At 41.6% G+C, this 13719-nt stretch overlaps 2 long non-coding RNA genes across 2 annotated transcripts; both read left to right on the plus strand.

Annotated features, from left to right (window-relative positions):
• Positions 1-586: 586 nt before the first annotated feature.
• On the plus strand, positions 587-1866 carry LOC143413031 (uncharacterized). The gene is made up of 3 exons (XR_013093583.1): positions 587-681; positions 894-999; positions 1804-1866. It is a non-coding gene; the product is annotated as an uncharacterized LOC143413031 (long non-coding RNA).
• Positions 1867-1873: 7 nt separating this feature from the next.
• LOC112432519 (uncharacterized) lies at positions 1874-3158 on the plus strand. Its single transcript, XR_003023078.2, has 3 exons — positions 1874-1962; positions 2041-2097; positions 2531-3158. It is a non-coding gene; the product is annotated as an uncharacterized LOC112432519 (long non-coding RNA).
• Positions 3159-13719: the final 10561 nt, after the last annotated feature.

The following is a 13719-nucleotide window of genomic DNA, read 5'->3' on the forward strand; positions in this document are numbered from 1 at the left end:
GTGAATGCAAATGCTTGTCCTTCCATGTTAGACTGGTGATCTGTCCAGGTTGTACTGCCCTATGGTAGCTGGTATAGGCCCCAAAACTGCTACCCCACAATCCTGATAAGGATAAGTGGAAGAGGATGGATGATTGCAAAGGAATCAGTTGTTAACTATTGTAGCCAGTATTTTTTTCAGAAGAAAACATTTCTTGAGTGGAAAGCCCCCCCCCCCCCCCCCCCCACACACACACACACACACACACATGCAAATTAAAGACAGAAGCACAGGCCTGCCCAGTACAGTTGCAAGAAGAGCACTTGGTCTAATCTTTGTGCCATCTTTTCTTTGTTGCAGGATCTTGATGAAGAAATGCCTCAGCAAGGCTCAGAAGCCATGCATTCTTCTTCAGTGCAAGATTTTGAAGAGGTAACATTGACCTAGGACAGATTTTAATGAATGTTTCTCATGCACGATGTGTACCTTACGCTATTTGCCGATAGTGAAATGGTCTATTCATCCTCTTGAGTGATGCATTTTTAGTAACTGTCAGATTACTGTTCTTTTGTCTTCATTCTCTATCTGTTACACACGAAGACTGAGACCAGCCAGATTCAGAAGACTGTGAGCTGCCTAAAGCCGCAACCAAACAGCTTTCCAAACAATGATCTGGACCTGAAACATCCAGAGCCTGAAAGGGTAAATATAATCCAGTGTACCACTTAATGAACTAATAATTTAATCTATCATCATTCCTTATGGATGCTGTGTGTGTGTGTGTTTGGCAGTCACCTGGGTGTGATGTGATTTACATGGACGAAGTTTATTAGTTGATATCTGCAACTGAATTGAAAACACCTCACCTTTCCAACTGTCCAAAACAAATAAATGTTGCAATATTTTGCTAACAGTGTCACAATCATCGTCTGGTGTGCACAACAATATCATCTTTGGACAAGTGCATTCAGTGTGTGGGACTGGTTTCCTCCCTCAAGTGGCTTGGCTATAAGTGCAAAGGTGAGACATTTAGTGAATAGGTACATTATATAGTAAAAAGCATTAATGGAGTTCAACAAGTTAAGACTAGCTGAAATGAACACTGCTCCCTTTTTAATTAATGGGTGGTCACGTCTAATTAAAGAAATGTAGTATTACCTCATTGGTGCAGGACCTTGTAAAAATGGTATACTTGGGATTGTCCTCAATTCCCCATTCCATAACATAAACTGCTCAAAATAATAAAGGGAACACTTAAACGATGCGATGTTACTCCAAGTCAGTCACACTTCTGTTATATCAAACTGTTCACTTAGGAAGTAACACTGACAACCAGTTTCACATGCTGTTTTGCAAATAGAGTAGACAACAAGTGGAAATTATAGTCAATTCACCATAATAAAGGACTGGTTCTGCAGGTGGTGACCACAGACCACTTCTCAGCACTTATTCTTTCTGGCTGATGTTATGGTCACTTTTGAATGCTGGCGGTGATTTCATTTTAGTGGTAGCATGAGACAGTCTACAACCCACACAAGTGGCTCAGGTAGTGCAGCTCATCTAGCGTAGCACATCAATGTGAGCTGTGGCAAGAAGGTTTGCTGTGTCTGTTAGTGTAGTGTCCAGAGCATGGAGGTGCTACCTGGATGTGGAGTAGGCCATAGGAGGGCAACAACCCAGCAGCAGGCCTTAAATAGTAAAACTATGTACTATAATTTCCAGTATTTGCTCTGTTTTTTGTCATATCTCGTTGTTAATGTGAGGTTTTTGGGGGGGTTGTATGTGTTTGGTTTTTTTGGGTTTTTTTCCCCCACAATTTCTCAGATGAAATTGCATTAAGTGATGCTGAAACAAAGGACAGTGAGAGTGAATCAGATGATGATGACACAGCACTCACAATGTCGGCGTGTGGCACCAGTGAGCCTGTACATGCAGTAGCTGATTCCACAAACACAGCGCAGCCCCAAGACACTGTAGATTGTGGTAAGTTACCACTAGCTTGGTTTCTGTGGATAAAATGTTTGTTACAAATATTAAAACTTAATCAAATTGTGTAATCAGCAGATGAAGGACTACTCACAATGCCTGCAGCAAGTGAGACTGCTGCTCCCTCTGAAGGTAAGGGGTGCAGTTGGTTCTCGAAGCTTATTATTGTTTCATCACTTTGCAACATATGGCAAACTGCAGAGTGGTGGCAAAAAGTCACTTGGATGAGTGACAAAATGTTTCTCCCACTGAAAACGCTACGTCCAGATTAACAGAATCAACGTTTTGGGATTTACTTACCTGGATGATTGAGCATGCATCAAGAGACTTTTATTCAACTTTTTATTCAGTCTTTTATTCACAGCGGAACACTAAATGTTGTCTCATTTTAGAAATTTGATAAATTTTCAAACAGAATTTTAGCTCGTTTTGATATTGATGGTAGCAACACATTTCAGAAGTTAGTACAGGGTAGCATCCATTCTTTTAACAAGCAAATGTTTTTTGTTTTTTTTTGTTTGGTTTTTTGTTTGTTTTAACTACTACTACTTTATATATCTTCCAGAGAAAAATGCTGCTCAATCCCACAATTCCCGAAGAGCTCCCAAAAACATGTGGTCCAAGGCTGAGGTTGCTGCAGTGATGAGGCATTTTAAAGACCACATAAACGAAGGGAAACTAGCCACCAAAAATGAATGCAGTCATTGCAAATTGGTAGAAGATCCGGTGTTGGCAGGAAGAACAGTTCAAAACATAAGAGATTTTGTAAGAAACAGAGGATTAACTGCAAAAAGGCAGAAAAAAATGAACTAAAATAACTGTTTAGAGAGCTGTGGTTTTACATCTTGGTCAGATTGCCAATTGTTGTTAACACTGATGTTCTGTTTAAAGAAAAAAAAGTTCTTGTTAAATACAGAAGTAGTTTGTATTTCATAATTTTTACATTTAATTTATTTAGGGTTTTTTTTGACGGGTTATATTTAAAATAAAAAATTATAAATGCATATTTTCTCCCCTTAATATTTACCTTTAAACTATTAAAATTCATTTTAAATGTTTTTAATTTTTCTGTTTTCTATATTTTTATATTTCTGTGGGAAGCGTGGGCATTTTTGTCCATAGATTTCTTTTTTTATTTATGGTTAAAATTAATGTTCAGATCCAAGAACACTAATAAAATGATGTTCCAGTAATCCTGTGTCCTGTCAGATGTGTATTCATGGTAATGATGAGCTATTTACATATTACATCATTGTCCCTTTAAAGACCCAATATTGTTTTTTTTGGACCTCATAAAACACATTGTTGTCAAGTGGACAATGTCTCCAGAAAACACAATAGAGTCTGGTTGGTGTGTATCAGTGTATCTAGACTTCTATAGGGAGTGTATGAGGTCTGAAGTGACCCAAATTTTTTTCAGATTTTTTCGAACACTTTAACCTCGCTCCCTTGGCTCTAAGTCCTTTCAAAAGGGTAGTCCACTTAAACCACCACCGGGCGGATTGACGTAGTATAGTCCCGCCATACCACATAGACCCGTATGTGTGTGTGTGTGTGTGTGTGTGTTTTGGGGCCACCCTGGGGCACACTGACATGTATGCGCCCCAGGGTGGCTGTGGCTACAATGTAGCTTGCCATCACCAGTGTGTGAATGTGTGTGTGAATGGGTGGATGACTGGATGTGTATTTATATCTTTTATTAGATGTTCATGTGGTTTGGTTATTTTCCTTTTGATTGAAAGTAAGAAAACAGTCAGGGAACAGTGACAGGCAAAACAGAAACTATTAAACTGACAAAGAGAAAAAAACTTATTTTACTCACACAATCTGGAAGTTGTGTCCTCCCTATATTAAAGCTGCTATACAGAATCTGCAAAACAAACTGGTTTGGAACATTTTTGACCCTCTTTAACAACATTCCAACATAACATTATAATTGATCGGGGAGATTAATTAAAATTAATAATATATTTTTATGTGGTTCAGCCACAACTCTACTAAAACCTCATCCAGTAATAGGTAGGCCAACTTTTGGACCGTCCAGTTGTCTGTATGACTGTCACAGCACGTGCACCACATTTGCACACTATCAGAAAGTGCCAAACAGCCCTGGTGGAGGAGCTGTAAAGAGAAGCAGAGTGCTCTGTTTATATTCTAAAAATGTTTTAAGCTAGCTTGTTTCAAAGATTCGTTACAGCAGCTTTAATTTTTTTCCAAAAGCACACATACACTTATCAGTGTTTCTCAAACTTTTTACAGTGTGTACCACCTGATAAAAATGTCAAGCTCTCCCTAGTACCACTATGAAAGAATGAACCTCATAAATCTTACAGCGCAAAATTAGTATTATTAAATTAGTAAAATTAGTGTCTGCAGTAAAGATTTTTATTTGTAATAATTTATTCTGTTTTGGGAGTGTTTTTTATGTATCTGTATTATATTATACATACACATTAAAAGTGAATCTCTGTCCAAAAAATGCACTCAGTTTACTTTTTACTCACTATGAGCATCATTCATTATTCTCCCCAGTAATTAAGGTTAGGATATGTATTTATTTTTTTTATTCCAATCCATTCTTCTTTAGCAGCATTTAAATAACCTTGATCAGATTTGATGGTTTTGTTATAGACTTTTCAAAAAAGTGTTTTGCTTTTCTTTCACAAATGTGGGGATTAAATTGTGTTAAAATGTACAAAACAGTGATGTCATGTTTTGAGATGAGGACCCAGGGACAGAAAGACTTGATGAAGTTAAGAATCTTATGATTTATCTTGCCTGGCTGGGCAGCTCTCTGGGTGCTCACCACCCCCAAAGCTCTAATACTAGAATCGCCCCTGGTGTCCTGCTCTGTTATTTTGACTGCTGACAGCATTCAAAGTACAGAGGATGACCACGGGCTTAAGGGAAACAGTAAGCTGATAAAACCCTGACCATGATATGATAATAATCACATGTACCGATATTTAACAGATAGCAACATAGCACATGGTTTCCTGGCAATAGCCAACCATACTTTGATAACAAGCATGCACACAGTATAAACAAAATACACAGTAAAATCACATTATGCAACAACAGCTCTGCACTACTTGAGTTACAACATACAGTCGTTAAAAGAAAATTCATAGGGGTGATATGAAGTCCTGTAAAAAAATTACGACACTATAATTCATTAACTTGTTGAACCACCTTTAGAAGGAATGGTTTGAAGTAATTATTTTCTGTATGTATATCAGTCTGTCAGAGTGTTTGATTTTGGTTTTCAAAGCACTTTCTGCCAGTTTCTCTATAAATCATTAAGATGTTCACCAGCAAATTTAAGATGGGCTTGTACATGGAGAGTGACCTAGCAGGCACTGCAAGATGTCAGTCTATTACTATGTAGTGCAGAGAAGGGGAACTCCAGGCCTCGAGGGCCGGTGTCCTGCAGGTTTTAGATATCATCCTGGGTCAACACACCTGAATCAAATGATTAGTTCATTACCAGGCCTCTGGAGAACTTCAAGACATGTTGAGGAGGTAATTTAGCAATTTGAATCAGCTGTGGTGGATCAAGGACACATCTAAAACCTGCAGGACACTGGCCCTCGAGGCCTGGAGTTGCACACCCCTGGTGTAGTGTGTTACTAATGGTGTGCTTGCTGACTGTGGTACCAGCTGCCTTCAGATGATTACAATTTTAATTTTGGGGTTATCCACCAAATTCCTGATGATCATCACCCATCAGGGGTGAAGATCTTGCTCCAGACCAGGGGTGATAGATGGTCATTTGTTCTATTTCTGATTTGAATGCCAACAGTTCTCACCAAGCTAGTTGCTGGTGGTCTTGTAGTCCATTTCAGCCCTGTGTAGGTCAACAATCTTGTCCCCAACGCCCTTTGACAGCTCTTTGATCTCGCCCAAAGGCTGGAGAGGTTGGAATGGAGAAAAATGAAATTGATTCTGTGTTCATTTCAGATCAGGATTGTCTACAATTGACTGAGTGATTGCAATCTGTGTGGCATAATGCCCTGAATTTTGGCTGGGTGGTATGGGATCAAATACTGATTTCATTCAATTACACGCAAGTCAATTTATACCTTTTATGTAATGTGCTTTTTCTAGAATTTTGGTTAATATGTTATCTCTCTACTGAGCCTGAAGCTCAGTCATCTGCTCCACCACCAGCTCCATTCTCACCTCAACCATCACTTTGGTTATTAGCTTAGCTCAGTCTCCTGTTCAGCCTTCAGTGAAGTCTTTAGCTCAGTCTCCAGTTCAGTCTGCCACTCATACTGAACTGCCATTATTCAACTGCCTATACAGCCAGGGGTCCCCACACCTTCTGGCCCTGCATCTGCTCCTGCTGGAGGCTCAGGTGAGCCAACCCAGCACTCCGCGGCTCCCACGCCACTGTCTGCCTCATCAGCTGGTGGTTCTGGAGAGCCCGACCAGCATTTCCTGGTGTCTGCTGGGGGTTCTGGAAAGCCCGGCCAGCAGTTCCTCGTGTCCACTGAGTGTTCTGGAGAACTGTGCCAGCCGTCTTCTGCCTCCGCTGGAGGGTCCGAGGGGCCCATTCACCTGTCTTCAGTCTCCGCTGGAAGGTGTCAGGGATCGCTTCAGCTGTCTTCAGTCCCCGCTGGAGGGTCAGTGGGATCCATCCAGCCTGCAGTGCACCCACCTACTCCATCATCTGTGGCTGCCACTCTACTGTCTGGTCCTGCCTCATCTGGTCCTGCAGCTGCCATGCCACCTCCTCGTCAATGTCTGGTTCGGCGTCAGTGTTCACCTTCCAGGCCGCTGACTGGACTTCTTCGTCAGCGCGGAAAGCCTCTGGACCAGCTCAGGCTTTGTCTCAACTCTTGAAGCTATTAAAAAAAAATCTTCTGGTTTCCATGGACTCATTTCACTTAAGCCACTCAATGTAAAGTCAGTTACGTTTTGGATTTCAAAATAATAACCCATTGAAATCTGTTACAGGCACTCTGACATGTCATCAGTTTCATCTTTTGTTGTTGTTTTTCCTTAATTTAGCGTGGCATTATATTGAAACTTCCTGGTTCCACAGATTGGAAAATGTTATATGATTACAGTAACACATTACTTTGTAATGCACTAACACGGTTAACAACAGTGATGTGTTCTTTCAGTTAACATCAGTGTTGGGGAGTAACGGTATACATGTACCACCGGTAAGTATTTAAAATACAAAATATGAGTAACTGTATTCCATTACAGTTACCATTTAAAAAGGTGGTATATAGAATACAGTTACTTTGTTGAAATAAATGGATTACATGGCGTTTTACGACAGTTACGGGTCAGAGTATCTGTTAAGATGTTAAGAATAATAAGTATCGCTTAAAATATTTCCGATAATGAAACATTTAATATAATGTAGACAAAAACAAAAAAATAAAAAGATAGTGACGGATCAGTACTCCCCGATCCTTACTGCGCATGTGCAATGTCGGACCGTACAAATCGGGTCTACCTGATCTGTACCGCGCATGTGCAGATGTTTTCTGCCACCTGCTGACCGAGCGAATGAACCCTAATGTAAACTGAATTAGCGTCATTACAAACATGTGTTAATTTTGATTTAGTGATAGTCGAGTGTGTTTATGCTTGTCTGTGTGGAGAGGATTGATCGGAATAGTGATGATGATGTCCGCTATCACTGTCAATTGTCAGTAAACACTTCATCTGGCTGATGAATCTTCACGTGACATATTACAAAGTCTGTAATATTAACTCTGTAATTAGGCGCCATTCTTCTTATTTTACGGTGCTGTTGTTCAATCGGAGAAAAGCATGAATTTGTTTGTATACGGATTATCCATAGTTTAAATGTCCTGGTAGTCGAAAAGGAGGCAGAGATGTTGAGAAATGCTAGGAGCTAACTGGGCGCTAACCGTATCATTCAAATATATTGAATGTCGCAATGCTGGCAAAGAGAGGAAGTGACGTAAGATTTGTGCATGCGGGGTACCGATCGGGTTTCCGGTACAGATCGGGTAGCGACAGAGCACCTGTTTGTTGTTGTTGTTGTGCTAAGCTAATAGGCAGAATGCTACAGTCATAGCTCTAAAGAATGTAGCATCATGGGCAGTGTAGTCCGTGCTGCAGGGAGAATGGACTGCCATACCCGTTACGTGTCTGTGAGCACAAGGAGGGAGAAAAAGGAGAGTGGAAAGTACGAGTTGTCATCGAGCAGAAACGGGAGCTGGAAGCATGTAAATATAATAATAACCACTGCAGCCAAGAAGAGTGCCTGATGAGCCCAGTTGTAAGTAAGCTATTAAGACTCGACTGTACACTGTGTTCGTGTTTTCCTCCGAAACAATAAGTTCCGTTGCAGCAGCCTTTCAACGCCTCTCTCTGTCTCTCGCAAGCAAAGTTGACCCAGACAACAAAGTAAAGCTAGTTTTCGGCTACGAGCCCGACACGAACCCCACGTATTAGCCAGAGGTCCCTTTACTATGGTTCGGAGCCGCGGACCTTCAGCAATAGTAATAAATCACACAGCAATTGTACATTCATGTAGTTGTAAAAAGCATGATAATATATTAAGTAATCCAAAGTATTCAGAATACGTTACTCTCATTGAGTAAGGTAAAAACGTTACAAAATACATTTTGGGGCATGTATTCTGTAATCTGTAGTGGAATATGTCAGGTTTATATTATTGGATTGTCATTTATGCTTAGAAGTATTTACTCATATATGCTTAGAGTTTTATAATCAATTGCATGTTGATAGAGGTCTGATCCTTAGCAGTCTGTAAAGACTCTGTGTGCCTTCCAGAGTGTTCTGGCATACACACTCACATCCTGGGGTCACGAGAATCAGAATCAGAATCAGAATACTTTATTGATCCCTGGGGGAAATTATTTTTTGTTACAGTGCTCCATTTTAAACCAACATTAAGACAAGACAGACAATACGCTAACTAAGAATAGTACAATATATACATATATATACATACATACATACATACATACATACATACATAAGTCACTTATAAATAAATATTTGGAAAAGAAACATGTGTATTTGTAGCAGCAAACAGTGTGTTAAGTGGATGCGTTGTACAGGGAGGTCGTACCTTCTTTTATTGTTTTTTGGCATAGCAAACACAAGTATATCTGTTTTAGTCTAAGTGCCTAAGTGTCTCTTCATCAAAACCTGAAACTTTCTTTACTGCTTGCACAACTCTCTGGAAGTTAGCAGGCTTAATAGCTTCTTCCATGTTATGCACTGAGAATTCGGTACGCAGACACAACAACAAACTGCTTTAATCTTGGGTCTTCTCTTCACTTTCAGTGGTCCCACTCCACCATGCAAAACTGCAGCATTATGCTTAAAATTTCCCTTATTTTTCAATTTCTTTAACAGGCTTTTACGCTCGTTTGAGTCTCTAGGCAGGGAAAATGCATGCACAACATCAGGAGCCGTTTTGTGCGTTTTCAGGTGGCGGGAAATTTTAGCTTGTGGTTTGCCACAAAAATAGCAGTAATTTCTTTTACTTAAAGTCATTTTTTCTGATTCAGTTTCGCAAAGCTCACTTTTATCTTGTGGCTTGTCCTTTGTCAAGTTGTGGATTAAATTCGTTGAATCTGATTGTTCATGCGCTTTGGAGAGGTCATCTTGCCATAGCAGACCTTTTGATGTGCTTGGCAATAATGAGATGTCTTCATCTGAATCTTCATCATATGACTCTGAATCTGGCAGATATTCTTCTTCTGATATGCTGTGGTTGCCATCATCATCACTTGATATTTGATCCAGAACTGAATGTGGCAATCCATCCTCCCCTGAATATTCAGAAATTTCTTCTTTCTGGAATGTAAGAATAAAAGTTATTTTAATTGATAAATACTTTAGACAGGTAAAAAATAAACTGAAAAAAAGTCAAGCCAAATATGAATGGGATACACACCTGTGATGACTGGTGACAATTCTGATTTGCCAATTTTGCAAGGCAGGATTTGTGCCAGACCCCTAAACAAACTGAAACACATTTTGATAGACTTAATTTAGCTTTGCAGTTCTATTTAAGTGAAGTAGTTTTTTGTCAAAGCATTGCAGTAATGTGAAATGCTGAAAAAAAAACCCAAACTGTTCACACTTAAGGATATTTTAATGACTACACATACACTGCTAATCCCCCCCCCCCCCCCTCCCAAAAAAAAAAGGACATCCCAGATGTGAATGAATGAATTATTCTTATTAAATACTTTGTTCTTTAGGTAGTTGTAGTTGAATGTGTGTGGCCTCCAGATGCCTGTATGACTTCCCTACAGTGCCTGGGCATGCTCGGGATGAGGTGGCGGACGGTCTCCTGAAGGATCTCCTCCAAGACCCGGACTAAAGCATCTGCCAACCTCTGGACAGTTTGTGGTGGATGGAGTGAGACATGATGTCCCAGATGTGCTCAATTGGATTCAGGTCTGGGGAACAGGCGGGCCAGTCCATAGCATGGGACGGGGCATGGGGCGATCGTGGCTCAAGAGTTGGGAGTTCGCCTTGTAATCGGAAGGTTGCAGGTTCGAGCTTGGACAGTCTCGGTCGTTGTGTCCTTGGGCAAGACACTTCACCCATTGCCTACTGGTGGTGGTCAGAGGGCCCGGTGGCGCCAGTGTACGGCAGCCTCGCCTCTGTCAGTGCGCCCCAGGGTGGCTGTGGCTACAATGTAGCTTGCTATCGCCAGTGTGTGAATGTGTGCGTGAATGGGTGGATGACTGGATATGTAAAGTGCTTTGGGGTCCTTAGGGACTAGTAAGGCGCTATATAAATACAGGCCATTTACCATTTTACCATTTGTCATGGAGGAACTGCTGACATACTCCAGCCACATACTCCAGTGTCGTCTCGCATTAGGTGGACCCCAGGGCCAAACGCACCAGCACGTGGTCTCACAAAGGGTCCGAGGAGCTCATCTTGTTACCCAATGACAGTCAGGCTCTCTGGCAGGCACAGAAATGCCACCCCTCACCATTACTGACCCACTGCCAATATGATCATGCTGGAGGATGTTGCAGGCAGCAGAACGTTCCCCACGGCATCTCCAGACTGTCACGTGCTCAGTTTGAACCTCCTTTCAGCTGTGAGGAGCATAGGGTGCCCGTGCCGAAGTTGCCAAACTTTGTGTTTTCTGGCAAATGCCAAGCATCCTGCATGGTGTTGGGCTGCAAGCTCAATCCCCACCTGTGGACGCTGGACCCTCAAGCCACCCTCATGAAGTCAGTTTCTGACCATTTGAGCAGACAGATGCACATTTGTGGCCTGTTTGAGGTCATTTTGCAGGGCTCCTCTTGTTCCTCCTTGCATAAAGGTGGAGGTAGCGGTCCTGCTGCTGGGTTATTGCCCTCCTATGGCCTACTCCACATCCAGGTAGCACCTCCATGCTCTGGACACTACACTAACAGACACAGCAAACCTTCTTGCCACAGCTCACATTGATGTGCTACGCTAGATGAGCTGCACTACCTGAGCCACTTGTGTGGGTTGTAGACTCTGTCTCATGCTACCACTAAAATGAAATAACCGCCAGCATTCAAAAGTGACCATAACATCAGCCAGAAAGCATAGGTGCTGAGAAGTGGTCTGTGGTCACCACCTGCAGAACCAGTCCTTTATTATGGTGAATTGACTATAATTTCCACTTGTTGTCTACTCTATTTGCAAAACAGCATGTGAAACTGGTTGTCAGTGTTACTACCTAAGTGAACAGTTTGATTTCACAGAAGTGTGACTGACTTGGAGTTACATCGCATTGTTTAAGTGTTCCCTTTATTATTTTGAGCAGTTTATGTTATGGAATGAGGAATTGAGGACAATCCCAAGTATACCATTTTTACAAGGTCCTGCACCAATGAGGTAATACTACATTTCTTTAATTAGACGTGACCACCCATTAATTAAAAAGGGAGCAGTGTTCATTTCAGCTAGTCTTAACTTGTTGACCTCTATTAATGCTTTTTACTATATACTGTACCTATTCACTAAATGTCTCACCTTTGCACTTATAGCCAAGCCACTTGAGGGAGGAAACCGGTCCCACACACTGAATGCACTTGTCCAAAGAAGATATTGTTGTGCACCCCAGACGATGATTGTGACACTGTTAGCAAAATATTGCAACATTTATTTGTTTTGGACAGTTGGAAAGGTGAGGTGTTTTCAATTCAGTTGCAGATATCAACTAATACACTTCATCCCAGTATAAAATTTGAACGCAATTGACCTCTTCACTTTTTTCTACTGGAACCATTTTACTGGGATTAGGGGAATTGATTCTTTCACTTTGTTGTTATCTAGAATAGCAAATTGAGTTAAAACACTGCAGCTTCTTAAAAATGGCACATGCATTCTTATCTGCGTGAGGGGGGTCAGAGTAAAAAAAACAAAACAAAATAAAAAACAATCCTTCCGTATTTGCTTAACCTTGCAGCTGGAACCTATTCCAAATATGATGGGTGTACAATGCCTCTCACCCAAGTTGTATCTGGCAACTACAGCTTCCGCCAAAAGACATCCAGTTAGTGGGGTTTGCTGGACTGGTAATTCTAAATTGCCCATAGGTGTGAGTGTGGTAGAGTCTGTCAATTTGATACCCTGCGACAGCCTGTCACTCCAATTAACAACTGATTCCTTTGCAATCATCCATCCTCTTCCACTTATCCTTATCAGGATTGTGGGGTAGCAGGTTTGGGGCCTATACCAGCTACCATAGGGCAGTACAACCTGGACAGATCACCAGTCTAACATGGAAGGACAAGCATTTGCATTCACACCAAAGGGCAGTTTTGAATCACCAGTTAACCTAACCCCATAAGCTACATCTTTGGACTGTGGGAGGAAGCCAGAGTACACAGCCAGAGAGAACCCATGCACTACAGCAGTAAAAAGTGCCTAAAACAAGTTAAGTAGTTGTATAGTACTATCTTTTTTTTTTTTTTTTTTTTTTTTGCCTGTCCCATTTGGTTCTTTAGCCATCAGAATTGTTGTCTGAAGACCAACAAGGATACCCAATGGATTTACTTTGCCAAATGGATCATCGTGGCATTGCTGTATTGGTCCATTTGGTCGATCTTTGTTTTTATTATTTATCATATTTTATTTTCAGATGTTACAGACGGGACAGACATGAGTGAGGGATAGGAAAGGAAGAAAGAAAGAGGAAGGAAAGGAAAAACAGAAGGGGAGAGGGACAGTGAGAAAGGGGGGGAGAAAAAAAAATCTCCTGGATCACCTGTTGAGAGAAAAATAGAAAACAAGCAAAAAAAACAAAGCAACATACTAAACACAACACCATCGCATTAATCTAGCTAAGTGTAAACAGCAGTAAATACTAAATATTCAATGTTGTTGTGCAGCACGCAGGACAGATGTGCTTCGAAGTAGCGGCCAAGAAAGGTGTAATTTGGGTCTACGAGCAGTGAACACCCGTGTGTACACCTGTGTGGATCAGCATGCTTGTATTCCAAAGGTTTCTCCATGTAACGATCTGCTAGGGAGTGTGGGGGGGCCACAGCCCCGTCCTCCAGGGTGTGAAGCGGGTATGGAGGAGGTCAAACTCTCGACATCCAGAGGCCCCCAGAACACAAGAGACCATGGAAGACCAACAGAGGGGCAGCCGCGCCACTGTTCCAGTAAGAGCTGAGGAGAGTCCCAGATGAGGGTTCACTCAGCAGCCGCGGAGCAGAAGCCAGGGGGAGTTGCAGTGACGCGCCCATGAGCTCCGCCGACCCCCAGCTGCACCTGAGT

The sequence above is a fragment of the Maylandia zebra genome, linkage group LG16 (genome assembly GCF_041146795.1).
Source record: "Maylandia zebra isolate NMK-2024a linkage group LG16, Mzebra_GT3a, whole genome shotgun sequence".
In the NCBI taxonomy this organism is placed as follows: domain Eukaryota; kingdom Metazoa; phylum Chordata; class Actinopteri; order Cichliformes; family Cichlidae; genus Maylandia; species Maylandia zebra.